The sequence below is a fragment of the Lynx canadensis genome, chromosome D2, assembly GCF_007474595.2.
Source record: "Lynx canadensis isolate LIC74 chromosome D2, mLynCan4.pri.v2, whole genome shotgun sequence".
In the NCBI taxonomy this organism is placed as follows: Eukaryota; Metazoa; Chordata; class Mammalia; order Carnivora; family Felidae; genus Lynx; species Lynx canadensis.
In genome coordinates, this window is record NC_044313.2 from 53,044,296 (window position 1) to 53,064,200 (window position 19,905).

Sequence of the window (19,905 nt, forward strand, 5' to 3'; positions counted from 1 at the left end):
TCTCCTTCCTCATCCAGACCCACAGAAAGGTGGGTTAAATAGTGCAAAGAGCACAAAGCTGGAGTCATCTAGAGTTCAAGCCATAATCCCAGCTTCACAATTCGATTGGGATAGAACTCTGACAAGTAGCTTTTCTTCTCTCTCCCTGAATTTCTGTCTTTGTAAAAGTAGAATGATACCACCCTTATAGAGCTGATGTAAGGATTGTTAAATGAATTTGTGTAAAGCACCTAGGAGACCCTCAGGAAAAGGGAGCTGTTACTATGATTGGAGCAGTCATAACAGTCACAAAATTGCTGGTGGAATTTTTCTTTTCAGCTTTTGCCTATATTTCTTTTCCAACTAAAACCTCTCTCTGGTTGTCTAAGTCTTATCTACTGTGGTAGGTAAAATTCTAAGATGTCTGCCTAGATTTCCTATCCCTGGTATAATCCTCAGAACGGCAAATGTAATGGATTTTATCTACATGGTGATGTTATATAGCACAGTTGACCTTAAAATAAGGAGATTATCCAGGCAAGTCTGGCCTAATCACATCAGTCCTTTTTTTCTAAGTTTATTTATTTATTTTGAGAGAGAGAGAGAACATGAGAAGGGGAGGGGCAGAGAGAGAGGGAAAGAGAGAGAATGCCAAGCAGGTTCTGCTCTGTCAGTGCAGAGCCTGATTCGGGGCTTGATCCCACGAACCATGATCATGACCTGAGCTGAAATCAAGAGTTAGACGCTTGGGGCACCTGGGTGGCTCAGTCAGTTAAGCATCTGACTTCAGCTCAGGTCATGATCTCTCGGTCCATGAGTTCGAGCCCTGCGTCGGGCTCTGTGCTGACAGCTCAGAGCCTGGAGCCTGCTTCGGATTCTGTGTCTCCCTCTTTCTCTCTGCTCCTCCCCCATTCATGTTCTGTCTCTCTCTGTCTCGAAAATAAATAAACATTTAAAAAAAAAAAGAGTTGGACGCTTAACCAACTGATCCTCCCAGGTGCCCATATTAGCCCCATTAAAGCAAAGAGTTTTCTTCAGCTGGTCATGAGGAAGTTAAAGATTAGAACCACAGGAAGGATTTAACAAGCTGTGGATAGATTAAAGATGCAAGAGGTCACATGTCAAGGAATGCAGGCTGCCTCTAGGAACTGCAAGTAGACCCTGGCTGACAACAGGGAAATGTAGACCTCATTCCCACAGCTACAAGGAACTAAATTCTGACAGGTAGAATGATCTTGGGGGAGTGCCTGGGTGGCTCAGCTGGTTGAGCATCCAAGTGTTGACTTCAGCTCAGGTCGTGATCCCAGGCTCATGGGATTGAGCCCCTCCTCCACACCCAGTGTGGAGCCTGTTTAAGATTAAGATTCTCTCTTTCTCTCTCTCTCTCTCTCTCTCTCTCTCTCTGCCCCTGCCCTGTTCACGTGCTCATGCTCTTTCTCCCTCTGGAGAAGGAGGAGGAGGAGGAGGAGGAGGAGGAGGAGGAGGAGGAGGAGGAGAATGATCTCGGAAACAGATTTTCCCACAGAGCCCCCAGATGAGAACTCAGTCCATTGGATACCTTGATTTCAGAATGTGATAATGAACACTGAACCCAGCCACACCATGAAGGACAAACATCTGACATTTACAATTGTGAGATGAACATGAGTGTTGTGAGGTAACTTGTTACATAGCAATAGAATACTAATGCACCTACCTTCAAGGTCTACTTCTTTTTTTTTTTTAATGTTTATTTTTGAGAGAGAGAGAGACACAGAATCTGAAGCAGGCTCCAGGCTCTGAACTGTCGGCACAGAGCCCAACACAGGGCTCGAACCCATGAACTGTGAGATCATGACCTGAGCCGAAGTAGGACACTCAACCGACTGAGCCACCCAGGCGCCCCCAAGGTCTACTAGTCCTTTCTATATGACTTCCCACCACAAAACCCTGGCATGAACTATTTATACAAACCCTTTTTCCTTCTTAAAACTTATCACAATTGCCCTTTTATTACATGACCACTTTACATTTCTCTCCTATTACAGAGACTGCTAAATGTCCCCCATACTTGTTCTGCTCTTTCTCCACAGTAATAGAACCCCAGATTTATAGCTGGGCACTTAGCCACACTGTTCCAATTTGACACATGGCAAGTTACAAAGCTTTGGTTTTCTCATCTCTAAAATAGGGATAGTAATCTTTTGGACCTTTTTTAATGGAAAGGGCTTAGCACAAAGTCAGCACGAGGAAAATATTAACAAAGGTAATTCACAGCCTACACTAGACTAAGAAACTAAGTCACAAATAATGTGGTGAAGACCATGTTGTCATGTACCAAGCAGGAAGAGATCACGATAAGGACCTAAGGATAAAAAAGAGTTTATGGGACAGTGAAATCAATGTAGCTGCAAAGGAAGAATGTTTGGTTAGGAAGGCACCTAGAGGTGGCAGCATGTTCTGGGACATGATTAAATTATAGTAGCTACCCTTATGCACAGGAGAGTACATTCTAAGACCCTCAGTGGATACCTGAAACTGCAGATGGTATCGAACCGTATATACACTGTTTTTTTTCCTATGATAAAGTTTGATTTATAAATTAAGCACAGTACGAGATTAACAACAATAACTAATAATAAAAGAGGACAATTACAACAATATACTATAATAAAAGCTTGCGACTATGGTCTTTCTCTCAAAATATCTTGCCGTGCGATATTCACCTTTCTTCTTGTGATGCTCTAAGATGATAAAATGCCTGCATGATGGGACAAATGAGGTGAAGGGCATAGGCGCTGTGATGAAGTGTAGGCTGCTATTGCCCTTCTGATGTCTGTCAGAAGGAAGAGCAGCTGCTTCGGGGCCACGGTGGACTGTAGATCACTGAAAACCCCCAAGTTGAAGCTTTGGATGAGGGGGACTAGTGTCATCAGACTAAAGTGAATGTTCACATGGCTCAAAGATAAGAATGAAAAGATAAATTTCCACAAGATTATAACCTGCAGAGGTTAAGGACTGTGTGACATTTGCTCGTGGTTGCAGCTGGCTCAACATCGCTCTGCCATATAATTAGTCTGAAGGCCACTAATGACAGGGTACATTGTAAGATATGTAAAAATTTAGCATTTCTCGGTAAAAAATAATTGAAGAAGAGTTTTATTTTTAATGTTTATTTATTTATCTTGAAAGAGAGGGTGGGGGAGAGGCAGAGACAGGGTGACAGAGAATCATAAGCAGGCTTCACACTGTCAGTGCAGAGCTGGACACGAGGCTTGAACTCACGAATTGTGAGATCATGACCTGAGCCGAAATCAAGACTCGGACGCTTAACTGACTGAGCCATCCTGGTGCCCCAGAGGAAGAGTTTTTGATGATGGCAATTATTTCACACATTGCCCCATGGCATGGGAAGCTTTAAATTCTTCTAAGTCCGTAGCAGTTCTCCAGGTTACGTGAAAAACAGGAAGTACAGCTCTCTTTTATTACACAGACTGGGAAATTGAGACATAGTAGCAACTGTCAGTATGAATACAATATGTGGAAATTTTAATTAGGGAGAGAGCTGGGTATAAAATCTAAGTCTTCTGTATTTAGTTGTTTAGTTTAGTTTCTATGCTCTCCTAATTAGTTTTCAGACTGCTCTATGTCAGTTATGGGCATGAGGATTGGCTTATACCTTCTCAATACTCTCTAGTATACTTCACGCCCACTTTGGTAAATCTACAATTTACACGCACACTATACATCCCCCAACTCACACAGATGTACCTTCTCTGTTTATACCATCTCACCAACCTCTTCCCCACACTGTCCCCACATCAGAACCACACAGTGGCTCAATCAGTAGTTCTTCCTTTCTTCCCCAAATGCTACATGTACACCACACTCCACCCCCACCCAAAACCACAACCACTTCCCCCATCACTTTGAAAACAGCAGGGCTCTTCTCTTTTCTTCTTTGTTACCCTTAACTTTATTGAGGTATAATTAACAAAACACACACACACACACACACACACACACACACACACACACACACAGACATATATGCTATACAATGTAGTGTTTTGATATATATTCATACTGTGAAATGATTACTACAATCAAGCTATTTCACACATTCACATAGTTACCATTTTTTCTTGTGAGAATACTTAAAATCTACCCTTTAGAAATATACAATACAGTATATTAACTATAGTTATCACGTTGTATGTTAGGTCTCTAAAACTTATTCATTTTATAACTGGAAGTTTGTACCCTTGACAAACATCTCCCCATTTCTCCCACTACCCCCCACCCCCTGGTAATCACCCTTCTTTCTTTTCTTTTTCTTTTTTTTTTTTTTTTACTTTTTTAAAAAATTTGAGTACAAATATCTCTTCAAGATGTAGATTTCATGTCTTTTGGATTTATAACCAGAAGTGGGATTGCATTATCCAAAGAAGATATCCAAGCGGACAACAGGTATATGGAAAGGCACTCAACATCACTAATCATCAGGGAAATTCAAATCAAAACCACGTTGAAATATCACTTCACATCTGTTAGGATGGTTATTATCAAAAAGTCAAAAAATAGTAAGTGTTGGCAAGGATGTGGAGAAAAGTGAATCTTTATTCCCTGTTGGAAATGTAAATTGGTACAGGCATTATGGAAAACAGGAGGGAGGCTCTTCAAAAAATAAAAAATAGAACTATCTTATCCTGATCTTTTCCTTTATTCACCAATTTTTTAAAAATTCAGTATGGATTTAAATCATTTTCAGCTTCACATTTTTCCAGTGTTCTCACTTTTTTATTGCACTTCAACCTTCTACTCTGTGAGAAAGCTACAAAGAAGGTTATTAAAAATTATGTAAAATTTCAGCTCCAGAGATAGCTACTAATAACATTTTAATATATTACCTTTCAGGCTTTTCTCTGCTCATATATATTTTTATGTGTGTGTTCATTTTTTTCTCACACAAATTTTTTACTGAGATAATTTACACACCATAAAATTTACCCTTTTAAAGTATAGTGTTCAATTTTTATTCCTGCTATTTTCACCTCAACATTATTATGTCAAGAACATGTGCTCATGACATTGAATATTCTCCAAAACTTTATTTTTTATAGTTTATAGCCATTTTAAAGTATACAAGAATCATAATTTATTTAAACATCTTCTTATTGGACATTTAAGTTGTCTCCAACTTTTCATTATTGTAAATAATGCTTTGAAAAATAGTCTTGTATTTTTATTTTTATAGACATAGAATTATTGTTTTAACACATTTTTACTTATGAGAGGGGCAAATGCTACTGTTTGCCTACCCAATAGATATTCTCTTCTTCATCCTTAGTTTGTAGAATCTCATAGTTTGGAGAGGTGTATTAGTTATCTATTGTTGTCTATAAACTACTCCAAAACAGGAGCACCTGGGTGGCTCAGTCAGTTAAGAGTCGGGCTTTGGCTCAAGTCATGATCTCATGGCTCATGAGTTCGAGCCCCATGTTGGGCTCTGTGCTGACAGAGCCTGAAGCCTATTTCAGATTCGGTGTCTCCCTCTCTCTCTGCCCCTCCCCCAGTCATGCTCTGTCTTTCTCTCCTTCAAAAAGAAATAAACATTATAAATTACTCCAAAATAATCCTTTATTCTCTCTCATGTTTTCTATGGCTCAGGAATTTGGAAGTGGCTTGGCTGGGAAGTTCTAGCTTAGAGTCTCTCATAATGTTGCAGTCAGCTGAGGTCATCTCCAAAGCTCCTTCAGTCACATGTTTGATGCCTGGACTGGGAAGATTAGAAAAACTGGGGTCTTACATGGTAGAGCCTTTCAAAAATCCCTTTCTATTTCGAGGCACCTGGGTGGTTTAGTTGGTTAAGCATAGGATTCTTCATTTTGGCTCAGGTCATGATCTCATCATGAGATCAAACCCCACATCAAGCTCTGTGCTGGGTATAGAGCCTGCTTAAGATTCTCTCTCTCTGCCTCCCTAGACCCATCTCCCACTCATGCTCTATCTTCTCTCAAAAAAAAAAAAGAAAAGAAAGAAAGAAAAAGAAGAAAGAAAGAAAGAAAGAAAGAAAGAAAGAAAGAAAGAAAGAAAGAAAGAGAAAGAAAGAAAGAAAGAAAAAAAGAGGGGCACCTGGGTGGCTCAGTCGGTTGAGTGTCCAACTTCCGACTTCAACTCAGGTCATGATCTCACGGTTTGTGAGGTCGAGCCCCACGACGGGCTCTGTGCTGACAGCTTAGAGCCTGGAGCCTGCTTCGAATTCTGTGTCTCCCTCTCTCTCTGCTCCTCCCCCGCTCATGCTCTTTCTCTCTCCTTCAAAAATAAATTTAAGACAAAATTAAATTAAAAAAAGAAAGAAAGAAAAGAGAAAGAGAGAATCTCTTTCTATATCTATGTGGTCCCCCCACCATTATCTCTCAAACACGCTTACTTCAGGGTAGCCAGACTTCTTATATAGGACTCAGTACTTCAAAAAGCACATCTCTCAAGAGATCAAGAGCTAGGCAGAAGCTGTATCACCTTTTCTAACTTAGTCATGCAAATCACAAATATCATTTCCCACCTGAATCATACATAGATAGGCCCACCCAGATTTCAGAAAGGGAACATGGACCTCATTTCTTCCTTGATGTAAAAGTATCAGTCACATTTAAGGAGACATTTGGAAAATCTAACCTGTCAGAAGAGCAAAAATGCTCAGAGAAGGTGGAACCCTACCCAAACCTAAGGGATGAACTATGCTTTGTCCAAACCAATTATGGTAATCCCACTCTTTATTGTTAGTATAAAAGACACTGCTAGCTGTCCACCTAAAATGTATTTATCCTTCCTCCTATCAGAACACAGCTAAACATACTAAATTACCCAAGCTCTCCTGCAGCTAGGATAGCCAAGTGATAAATTCTGCCTTAATGAAACTAAGCTAAGAGATCTAGTAAAGCTTTCATTTTCCTAATGTAAGTCCTTGCCCCTTTCTGATACACAAGAATATAGCTCCAGGGATAGTTCTCGACAAGCATGGGCCAATCAATACTGTCTATCCACCTGCTCGTAGTGTTTGGTTCAGGAATAAGTATTTGACTCAATTTGGCCCAACATGAGAAAGACTGACTCTCAGGTCTCAGGTGTAGGAGCTACCAAAGACATGCTTTCTTTTTCCTTCAAGGCATGATATGAAAGCAGGAAGCATCTGCAGTCATTTTGATTTCATTAGGAAAAAGTTTGGAGCTCTGGGGAACACCACAGGAGCTTGAATTTGAAGGCAACACCAAAAAGTGAGAGAGACATAGAGAAATTTGTCTTCAGTGAAATTTTTATTTTGGACTCAATCCTCACCTACAGCCAGACTGACCTCAGGATTTTTCATTTACTGAATATATTGGTCAGGGTTCTCTTGAGAAACAGAGCAAGTAGGAACCAAAGAGATTTATTATAATGAATTGGCTCGTGCCATTATAGAGGAAGACAAGTCCTAAGATCTGCAGGATGATTGGCAATCTGGAGACCCAGGAGAGGAATGTTTTAGTTCTAGTCTAAGTCTGAAGGCCTGAGAACCAGGAGGGTTGATGGTGTAATTCCTGTCAAAGGGTGACAGGCTCAAGGCCCAGAAAAAAAACCCTGTTTCACTTTTAGTCCAAAGGCAGGAAACAAGCTAATGTCCCAGTAGGAATTAGTGAGGAAAGAAAGAATTCTCTCTTACTTGGGGGCGGGTCACTCTTTTTGCTTCATTCAGGCCTTCAATTGATTGGATGAGGCCCACTCACATTAGAGGGCAATCTGCTTTACTGAGTCTACCAATTTAAATGTTAGTTTCATCCAAGAAACTCTCACAGAAACACTCCGAATAACATTTGACCAAATATCCAGGCACCCCATGGCCCAGGCTAGTTGACCCAAATTTAACCAGCACACTGAGCAAATTAATCCCTCTTGTGGTTTAAGACAGTTTGATTTGGGTTTTCTTTCACTTGCAACCAAAAAGGCTACATTGATATAGGGAATCTACTCTGTGCCAGACTGTGCCAAGTGCACCAAAACAGTAAGACAGACCTTCCAGTCTAGCAACATATGTGGGAAGACCACTGCTTTTTTTTTTTTATTTAAGTAATCTTTATGCCAAAAGTGGGGCTCAAACTCACACAACCCTGAGATCAAGAGTCACACATTCCACCGACGAACCCAGCCAAGTGCCTCCAAACCGTTGTGTTTTTTTGTAAAAATGGTATTAAAAGATAACATTCAGATGACCGCCAAGTTGGTTGACATCTTGACTACAAACTCATAAGAGGAGAGACCCTGAACCAGAACTACCCTGATAAGCTACTCCTAAGTCCTTGACCCACAGATATTTTTCTGATATAGTAACCATTTTTGTTGTTTCACAGTATTAAGATTTCAGGTATTTTTTTACACAGGAATAGATGTATAATATGCCCCTTCCACAAACATATCCACTAATCTGACCTTTATCATCATCATAAGTTAGCTTTACCTGTTCTGGAAATTTATGTAATTGAATTCATACAGGATACACTCATTTGTTCCTGGCTTCTTCCACTCACTGTTATATCTGTGAGATTCATCATATGCTTACATCTAGAAATAGTCTGTTCTTTGTTATTGTTGTATAGTATTTTATTTCATAAATATACCAAAATATATCTTTTCTACTGTTGGTGGAAATTTAATTTTTTCGCACATTTTGACTATATAAATAAAACTTCTATGAACAATCACATATGTCTTTTGGTTGGACATGTATATACTCATTTTTTCTTGAAAGTCACTTGAAAAACTGTTTTAATGTTTATTTTTGAGAGAGAAAGACAGCGCCAGCACATGCAAGTGAGGGAGGGGCAGAGAGAGAGGGGAGAACAGAGGATCTGAAGCAAGCTCTGTGCTAACAGCTGAGAACCCCACGTGGGGCTCGAACTCAGGAATCATGAGATCATGACCTGAGTCAAAGTTGGATGCTTAACCGACTTAGCTACCCAGGTGCCCCGTGGAAGCCATTTTTAAAATGTAATATTTCTGGGATGCCTGGGTGGCTCAGTCAGTTAAACATCCAAGAGCCCCATATTGGACTCTGTGCTGACATCTCAGAGCCTGGAGCCTGCTTCAGATTGTGTGTCTCCCTCTCTCTCTGCCCCTCCCCCACTCACACTCTGTGTGTGTGTCTCTCTCTCTTTCAAAAATAAATAAATGTTTAAAAAAAATTTTAAAGTAATATTTCTTGCTTCCAACTTTCCTATACTACTGCTTACTCTGATATTTTACTTATTAGCCTCTCCTGCTGTTCTTTTGAAAATGACTGAAAACTCAACCTTAACTTTTAAACATTTCCAAACAACCTTTATTTTTTTTTAAGTTTATTTATTTATTTTGAGAGAGAGAGAAAGAGCACACGTGTGCACACAAGCACAGGAGGGGCAGAAAGAGAGAATCCCAAGCAGACTCCATGCTATCAGTGCAGAGCCCAACATGGGGCCTAAATCCATGAACCTTGAGATCATGACCTGAGCTGAAACCAAGAGTCAGATGTTCAATCAACTGAGCCATCCAGATGCCCCTCCAAACAACATTTAATTTGTAAATTTTAACTACTTATAATGGCAAAGGAATAATCAGAGGACATTGTTTTCTTAGCTGTGGGGAGAATGGGTTCTTCCTATCTCCCTCATTCCCATAGGTTTTTGTAATCCATCAAAAAAGAACTTTCAGTCCTCCTAGATTCTTATGCACAGAGAACTTCTTTCAGCAATATTTTTGCAGATCCAAGAATTACGCTGTGAGTAAAACTACTACATAACAAAATTGATGAATGGCTAATTTTTGCATATGCCAGCAATTCTCAAACTTTTTGATCTCAGGATCTCCATATACTTTTTTCTTTTTTAGGACCTCTGTATATTTCTTTTTGTTGTTGTTGTTTATTTTTGAGAGACAGAGAGAGATACAGCATGAGCAGAGGAGGGGCAGAGAGAGAGGGAGACACAGAATCTGAGGCAGGCTTCAGGCTCCGAGCTGTCAGCACAGAGACCGTCGTGGGGCTCAGACTCACCGACCACGAGATCATGACCTGAGCTGAAGTTGGATGCTTAATCGACTGAGCCACCCAGGCACCCCTAGGACCTCTGTATATTTCTAAAAGTTATTGAGGACCCCAAAGATCTTTTGTTTATGTGATTATATTTATCAGTATTTACTGCTTTAAAGAAATTGAGAAAACTTTTATATATTTATTAATTAACTTTTAAAAATAATGATAAACCCATCATGCATTAACATAAATAACATATTTTAATTGTTTTTATTTTAGAGAGACAGAGAGAGAGAGCTGCAAGCAGGGTAAAGGGACAGAGGGAGTGAAAGAACCCCAGGCAGGTTCCATACTCAGCATGGAGCCCAATGTGGGGCTTGATTCCATGACCCTAGGATCATGACCTGAGCCAAAATCAAAAGTCAGTCACTCAACCAACTAAGCCACCCAGGCACCCCAGAATAATATTTTTTTTTAATTTTTTTTTCAACGTTTATTTATTTTTGGGACAGAGAGAGACAGAGCATGAACGGGGGAGGGGCAGAGAGAGAGGGAGACACAGAATCGGAAACAGGCTCCAGGCTCCGAGCCATCAGCCCAGAGCCCGACGCGGGGCTCGAACTCACAGACCGCGAGATCGTGACCAGGCTGAAGTCGGACGCTTAACCGACTGCGCCACCCAGGTGCCCCCAGAATAATATATTTTTATGAAAAATAATGTGGACCTCCTGAAAGTATCTCAGATACTCAAAGCAGTCCCTGGACTATGCTACAAGAACCACTGGTCTGTGCTGATGCATTCTTTGCCCCTCTCATATCACTTTGTATAAATCATCTTTTATTTTGACTTCTCAGCATCACATTCATCTTTATTTGGTGACAAAACCCTTATTTCCTAAAGAGAACCTATTCAAGATGGTTGAGATGAAGTTGACCACACCCCTTTCTCACCCAATGATATGCATGTCATGCATGATTGCCTAGAGCTTCTTGGGAACTCTCATGCTGAGCTATTAGAAAATTATTTCTCTCCCCCTCTCTCTCTCTCTCTCTCTCTCTCTCTCCCTGTCTCTCTGTTTCTGACACTCACTCCCTGTTTTCCCTCTCTACCTCCAGTTTGCAAATCATGTTTTAGGAAAGCCTAAAAACAACTTTCTTCCCCATTAAGTGGAGACAGCCTTCTAAGAAATGAAAAGCCCCAATCCCTGATGACATCATTTGAATTATTGGAGCAAGCCAGGACTGAAAAAATCTCTCCTCCCTCTTCCCAGTTGTGTTAGCCAGTTTGCTAAAGTTAGGTCTTTGTCCCTGACAAGTGAAGGAACACTGCTTAATACACATTGATAACATTTATGCATTAGTCACAGCCTTCAACATTTAAATGTAACATGAGAATTTCAGACATTGTGGTAGGACAACAGGCAAAACATTTAGGTGGTATGGAGTCTTCCAGATATTTATTTCTAAAATGTGGGTACACCTCAGAATCAACTAAGGGAGTTTTTTCAAAATACAAACTTTTAGACCCTGCCCAAAATACTCTGACTCAGTTGATGGAGCCAAAGAATATGTATTATTAGTAAGGTCCCTTGGTGATTCTGACACAATCAGTACAAGATCTGGCATTTGATAAACACTAATCTAGAAAACTATCGATTCCATCTGTAAGAACAATATGCAGTATGGATTTCTATGCTTCTATAAAGAAAACTTCTTTGGCTAGTACAGGAATGCCATGATTTTCAGAAATTCACTTAAGAGAAATCCTGGAATTTATAAATTAGGTAAAATATTCACACAAAGCATGGCACCCATGCACTTCCCATCCCCTTTCAGCTAAGACCGTTTAAGAGTTCTTTGCTATCTTCTTCAAATTTCTATCTTGTCCACATCTTTGCCAACTAAGCTATTAACTGTATGTATTAACATACACACATAATATACAACACTGTACAGTATTTGGCAATTCAGCATTTTGCCAATCAATAACAGACATCATTCAAATGTGCAAAAAGCCACTAATAAGGACAGCAGCTTGAACACCATTAGGCTGGGCACCAAAGCAAAATCTAGGAAACTCAGGCAGAAGTTTCTAATTATTTGATCATTATCAAACTTTAGCTGATCTAAAGTGGTAGGGAAGACTTTGAGAGAAAATCTTCAAGTCCCCACCCTCAGAAATGTTTGGAAATGGTATTTGCAAATAAGGATTTTGTATATGATAATTATGAAAGTTTTGTGTTGTGTTCCTTCAATAAAATGTATTGCTTTTTTCACACAGAGAGGTATTATCTTACTAAACTTATTTCTAGGTATTCATAGTTTGTTGATAACTGGAACAGCTTTTGAAATTACCCTTTCTAGGAAATTATTTACAATTCAAAGAAAGGCTATTTTTAAATTTACCATAAGATAAATTCTCTTATTGGCTGTGAATAAGATGTATTTTTGATAGTCTCTTGGGTTTTCTTGTTATGTAATCATATCATCTGAAAAATCAAATTCATGTTGCCACTTTATTTGCAATATTTATTCCTGTATATCTTATTTTCTTATCTTTTTAAAAATTTTATGTTTTTTTAAATTTACATCCGAATTAGTTAGCATATAGTGCAACAATGATTTCAGGAATATATTCCTTAACGTCCCTTACCCATTTAGCCCATCCCCCCTTCCACACCCCCTTCAGTAACCCTCTGTTTGTTCTCCATATTTATGAGTCTCTTATGTTTTGTCCCCGTCCTTGTTTTTATATGATTTTTGCTTCCCTTCCCTTATGTTCATCTGTTTTGTCTCTTAAATTCCTCATATGAGTGAAGTCATATGCTATTTGTCTATCTCTGACTGGCTAATTTCACTTAGCATAATACCCTCTAGTTCTATCCACATAGGTGCAAATGGGAACATTTCATTCTTTTTGATTGCTGAGTAATACTTCATTGTATATATACACACCACATCTTCTTTATCCATTCATCCGTCGATGGACATTTGGGCTCTTTCCATACTTTGGCTATTGTTGATAGTGCTGCCATAAACATGGGGGTGCAAGTGTCCCTTCGAAACAGCACACCTGTATCCCTTGGATAAATACCTAGTAGTGTAATTGCTGGGTCATAAGGTAGTTCTATTTTTAGTTTTTTGAGGAACCTCCATACTGTTTTCCAGAGCAGCTGCACCAGCTTGCATTTCCATCTTATTTTCTTATCTTATTGCATTAGCTACAACCTTCAATATATCAATTTAGTGATGTTGATAGTCATCTCTTTTTTAATGATAATTACCTTAGTATGTCACCACTTAATATCATTTTACTCTTTGTTTGATATACAGTAAAGATTATATTTTAGTCAGAATATAAATTAGTCACCTAAATGATTTCAACGAGGCATGTATCCATTAAGAATGCTTTTAGCTACAAATAATAGAACCCTAAGACTGGCATAAACAAATAGGAAGTTAACTTCCAAGTTTGACCAAGACCGAGTAACAGGGACCAGATTTACCCTCTTACCTAAAAACCAAAGAAAAACCACACAGAACATTTGAAACAATCATTTTCAAACATTAGCCAATAGGCAGTGCATGGTAGTAACACCTGAAAGAAGAGAAACAAGCAGTGGGAGCTTTACAATTGCTCTGGCTCATTGCCAGGGAGGAGGAACCCAGAGTCCATAGTGTCCCAGAGTTGGAGAAGTTTTGCTAGGAGTACAGGCAGGTCAATGTGAATCAAAACTTGAACAGTGATGCCTGGGTGGCTCAGTCGGTTAAGTGGCTGACTCCTCATTTCGTCTCAGGCCATGATCTCATGGTCGTGAATTCAAGCCCTGTGCCCAGCTCTACGCTGACAGTGTGAATCCTGCTTGAAATTCTCTCTTTCTAATCTCTCTACCCACCCCCCCACTTGTGCTCTCTCCCTCTCTCAAAATAAATAAACTTTAAAAATATTTTTAAAAGACTTGAACAAAAAAGCCATGTTTTGCATAGATAGTAGAGTACCTGACACAATCCAGGGATAAGATGTGCAGCCCAGCCTCATAAGACACAGAACAAAAGGGATCCAGGAGTAGTCAAGCACAATAGCAGGTATCTTCTCTGTGCCTTCTTCTGGAGCCCCTTGTTCCCCTGGGCACCTGCTTCATTCTCCACCCTCTGTAGTCTGAATTACTTTACTTTTTCATCCACAGTCTGGAAAATAACTGTCCAAACTCTCTTTGTTCTCTCTCCATTTGTCTCACAAGCATTTTTCCTAATAAATTTGTTGCACATTTAATAGCATCTTGATTTGCTTTTCAATGGACCTGAACTAACAGATCAGTATCAATACATTCTGGTTTATCCAGTCTTAAAAATTATAATGTGAAGGGCAATAAAAGCCCAGAGCTATCATTGTGTACAGTCATTCCTCCAACGTGAGGTGAAGTTCATGTCTGTGGTCTCTCCTGCAGTCCTCAGGGTTCCTTCCTAAAAAAACAAACAAACAAACAAAAAATTTTACACTACTACCCAAGAATGAGTAACAATTATAGGCATAGGGCAGCCTAGATTCATGGAAGAAAGAACAGTTTCCCCTTCAAGGACACTAAAGATACACCCAATGTACATGATCAAACACATAACTTCCTGATTGAAAACCACTACATTTTATTAAATATTCTCCTAAGAACAAAGGGTGGATACTGTGTACTTGTTTGCATAATTTTAAAACAGTCACAGCTTTTCCAGAACAGAGGGGGGGGCAACTTTCAATATGTATCCAAATCTTCACTTGTTAGCAAGAAGGAACTGCTTCTAATTTTTAAGTAACAGTTTTTATTGGGCTTAAAAAAAAAAAGCTCAAGATTCAGTTTCTACCAAGGCAAGCCACTGCATATATTTTATCTCATTTATCCTAAACAGAATAATGTCTTTCATTTATCTCCATTTTAAGAAGAGGAAACTGCATTTCAGAGAAATTAAGAAATTTACCAACGGTTGCTTCACTGACTCTTATAGACAGAAATTAAACCAAGTTCCTTCTGGTTCACAATCTAGTATCTTTTGTTGCTTTTTGAGATGCCACTGAAAATCTAGTTTGCCAAAATCTTTGCTAATGATAATATATGGATCTTTAAGCAAACCTGCTTGTCCTTTGTGTTATTTAAGAACGTGAATGGTCTGTGTACTGCTTGGTCAAAAGTTAAATATACATAAATGTCTGCTATATGTTGCTCAAGTTTCTGACACATAGAAAAAAAAAGGACTTTTCTTTTCTCTTCCTCTTTCCCTTCATTAGGGCTGAGCTTTCCACTGGTACCCAGTAAAGGATGGAAGTTGGCATGTCCAGGGTTAGACAAATAAATAAATACAGATTTCTCACTATCAGAGAAAGGAGTTACAACTATGGAAATTAGGAAGTCCAGAATATATCCTGGAGTGCTGCAAAGGAACTGGAGATATCAGTCTTATGGCCTGATTAGATAGACAAATATAAGAGTGTGTGTGTGTGTGTGTGTGTTCTAGCTCTGTTCACTAAGAGGGTCTAGAAGCAATGGCATTCTGATAACAATGAACTGATTTAGATCTTTTTTTTTCTAGATAACATTATCTGCTAAAAGGAACCAGGTCTCCTTGCCACAATATGACTCTAGGACTAGAGCAAGGAAAATATAAGATGTATGTATTTGGAACATTTTATGACACCAGAAGGTTAAAAAAAATGCTTGAAAAATTATGGGGGCATGTGTGTAATACACAGTAACCAGCTTGAGGTGGCTTCCGCTGGTAAGTCTGGGACAAATTGAGTATCAAAATAAATAACAATAATAACAGATTGTAACCCTGTGAGTAAAAGACAAATCCTAAGTTCATACTGACATTAATTAATTAATTAATTAATTGGAGAGAAAGGAAAGCTCTATCCTACCTAATCTAGAATGAATGACAAGATTAGAAAATTCCCATTTCATAATCATCAGAATAATAATTTATTCAGGCTAGAATCATTAACTGATGGTAAACTGGTGAAAATTTGCTAAGAAACAAGATAGTCAAATGATCTCAAAGAGTCTTGCTACAAAATAATAATTTATTATGTTACAATAGAGAACTTGGCAGACACAATCTTAACTAAGTAATAAAAGTTGATGTCATCATTAATGGAACAAATTGACATCAAGTGCCTCCTCATATGATTCCTGGAGACTAGCACAGCATCACTTCTGTAAGATTCCTGCCAAAATGCATAAATTATAAAGAAACATCAGACAACTCCCCATAATTGAGAAACATTCTCAAAACCAATTGGTTTGGGCTCTCCAAAACTATCAAGATCATGAAAGATCATTAAACTTTGAGAAACTGTTCCAGACTGAAAAAGACTAAAGAGACACAACTAAATGCAATATATGATTGTAAACCGAATCCTGAACCTAAAAGGGACATTATTGAGACCATAAGATTTGAGTAGGGTATATAGATTTGATGATATTATTGGATCAACATTAATTTCCTGATTTTGATTGTTATACTGAATCCTTGCACTCAAGAAATACAAATTAGAATATTAAAGGTAATGGGGCATTGTGTCTACAACTTACTCTCAAATAATTGAGAAATAAGTAGAGGATCAAGATGGAAGGTATACAGAAGCTCTGTGTACTACTTTGCAACTTTTTTTGTAGATTTGGAATTATTGCCAAATAAAGTTTTAAAAATTAAAAACAAAGGGCACCTGGGTGGCTCAGTTGGTTAAGCGTCTGACTCTTGATTTCAGCTCAGGTCATGACCTGAAGGTTCATGAGTTCAAGCCCCACATCAGGCTCTGTGGTGATGGTGCAGAGTCTGCTTGGGATTCTCTCTCTCTCTCTCTCTCTCTCTCTCTCTCTCTGCCCCTCCCTGCTCTCTCTCTCTCTCAAAATAAATAGATAAACTTTAAAAAATGAAAAATGAAAAACAATAGGGACACCTGGGTGACTCAGTTGGTTAAGCACCCAACTCTTGATTTCGGCTCGGGTCATGACCTCAAGGTTCGTGAGTACAGGCCCCACATCAGGCTCCGTGGTGACAGTGCAGAGCCTGCTTGGGATTCTCTCTCTCTCTCTCTCTCTCTGCCCCCCCCTCCACTTGCACGCATGCTTCGAAAGAAGAAAGAAAGAAAGAAAGAAAGAAAGAAAGAAAGAAAGAAAGAAAGAAAGAAAAACAGACAATGGCATTTTCTTCCCCCGTATAACTCTAAGAATAGCAAAGCCCATCCACACCTCCAAAAGATTGAAAGACTAGAAAACAAAAATGTTTCATTTCAATTATTTATGGCTGCATAATAAAACCACTCCAAAATTCAGTGGCTTTACTGTATTATCTGTCATGATTCTGTGGATTGATTGGCCTCAGTTGGGAGTTCTGCTCCCTGTGATGGCAGATGAAGCTGCAGTCATTTGGGTGTCCCCTAGGCTGAACATCCAAGATGGCACACTCACATGTTTGGAACTTTGCTGAGGTTGGTTAGAAGAGGGAGAGGGCTGAAATAGGCCACTGAGATGGCTGGGGCCTCTTTGCCCATGCAGTCTCAGGGTCTCTCCCTTTCTACCTGGTCTCTAAGTCACTTCTCCATATGATCTCTGTGGGATGACCTGATCAGAGGCTGGTGAAAGAATTCCCCCAATGCAGAACAAAGGAGAGAGAAGTTTATTGACTATACCACAAGGGAGCAATGGGCAGGACAGCAAAGGAGAGACTGCCTGCCAGGAGGCAGCAGGTGAGGGGTGGGAAAGCTGTATTTAAGGGGGAAGGTGAGAAGGTATGGGAATTTTCCTTTTTTGGTACCTATGTCCAGGTATAAGTAACTCATTGGTCAGCTAGGCCTTATGGATATTTTGAGGTGGGTGGCCTAATGGGCCTGTTTGTATTCAGTAGGGAGTCTCTGTGGGCCCTTCTACCATACTCAGGTTTCCATTGTTCAAGTTAGTTGACTAAAAGTGGCAAGCGCCCTTCAAATACATGCTTTTATATGGACATGAGTATTCATTTCTCTTGGGTTGATATCTGGTCCATGAATATTTAAATATATTTTATAATATATTAATTCTATATATTTATTAATTTTGTATAATTAATTATATTTAATTACATTTCTACATTTAATTAATTTTATGTATTCTATAATATATCTGATTCATTGATATTTTTATGAGAAAGCTAAAGGTTATTTTCCAGTTATTAAACTTTATCGTTCTAATCCCCAGTTAACAGCAAATAATAGTTAATTTGGAAGAAGATGATTAGAGAAGTTGATGGAACCTTTACTTTAAGGGTAAAGGAATTTGCAATCCCTGTCAAAATATCACCAGCATTCTTCAGAGAGCTAGAACAAACAATCCTAAAATTTGTATGGAACCCCAAAAGACCCCCAAATAGTCAAAGAAATCTTGAAAAAGAAAACCAAATATGGAAGCATCACAATCCTGGACTTCAAGATGTATTACAAAGCTGTAATCATCTAGACAGTATGGTACTGGCACAAAAACAGACACATAGATCAATGGAACAGAATAGAAAACCCTGAAATGGACCTACAAACATAATGGCCAACTAATCTTTGACAAAGCAGGAAAGAATATCCAATGAAACAAAGACAGTCTCTTCAGCAAATGCTGTTGGGAAAACTGGACAGAGACATGCAGAAAAATGAACCTGGACCACTTTCTCACACCATGCACAAAAATAAACTCAAAATGGGGTGCCTGGGTGGCTCAGTGGGTTAAGCGGCCGACTTCAGCTCAGGTCATGATCTCTCGGTCCGTGAGTTTGAGCCCCACGTTGGGCTCTGTGCTGACAGCTCAGAACCTGGAGCCTGTTTCAGATTCTGTGTCTCCCTCTCTCTGACCCTCCCCTGTTCATGCTCTGTCTCTCCCTGTCTCAAAAATAAATAAAACGTTAAAAAAAATTTTTTTTAAATTAAAAAAAACTCAAAATGGATGAAAGACCTAAACATAAGACAGGAAGCCATCAAAATCCTCAAGGAGAAAGCAGACAAAAACCTCTTTGACCTCGGCCTAAGTAACTTCTTACTCAACATGTCCCTGGAGGCAAGGAAAACAAAAGCAAAAATGAACTATTGGGACCTCAACAAAATAAAAATCTTCTGCAGAGGGAAGGAAACAATCAGCAAAACTAAAAGCCAACTGACGGAATGGGAGAAGATATTTGCAAACAACATATCAGATAAAGGGTTAGTATCCAAAATCTATGAGGAACTTAGCAAACACAACACCCAAAAAACAATCCAGTGAAGAAATGGGCAAAAGACATGAATAGACACTTCTCCAAAGAAGACATCCAGATGGCCAACCAACACATGAAAAAATGCTCAACATCACTCATTATCAGGGAAATACAAATCAAAACCACAATGAGATACCACCTCACACATGTCAGAATGGCTAACATTAACAACTAAGGCAACAACAGATGTTGGTGAGGATGCGGAAAAAGAGGAACCCTTTTGCGCTGCTGGTGGGAATGCAAACTGGTGCAGCCACTCTGGAAAACAGTATGGAAGTTCCTCAAAAAACTAAAAATAGAACTACCTTACGACCCAGCAATTGCACTACTAGGTATTTATACAAGGGATACAGGTGTGCTGTTTCCAAGGGACACATGCACCCCCATGTTTATGGCAACACTATCCACAATAGCCAAAGTATGGAAAGAGCCCAAATGTCCACCAATGGATGAATGGATAAAGAAGATGTGGTGTGTATATACAATGGAGTATTACTCGGCAATCAAAAAGAATGAAATCTTGCCATTTGCAACGTGGATGGAACTGGAGGGTATTATACTAAGTGAAATTAATGAGTCAGAGAAAGACAAAAATCATATGACTTCACTCATATGAGGACTTTAAGAGACAAAACAGATGAACA

At 39.1% G+C, this 19,905-nt stretch overlaps 1 long non-coding RNA gene across 1 annotated transcript in view; it reads right to left on the bottom strand.

Moving 5' to 3' along the window:
* Window positions 1–3,281: 3,281 nt before the first annotated feature.
* The window catches only part of LOC115526973, a 28,252-nt gene continuing 11,628 nt past the window's right edge, over window positions 3,282–19,905 (bottom strand). Inside the window, exons 2-3 of the long non-coding RNA XR_003972815.1 lie at window positions 14,000–14,464; window positions 3,282–3,452 (exon numbers count right to left, since the gene is read on the bottom strand). This is a non-coding gene — a long non-coding RNA (uncharacterized LOC115526973). The remainder of the gene's footprint in view (window positions 3,453–13,999; window positions 14,465–19,905) is intronic.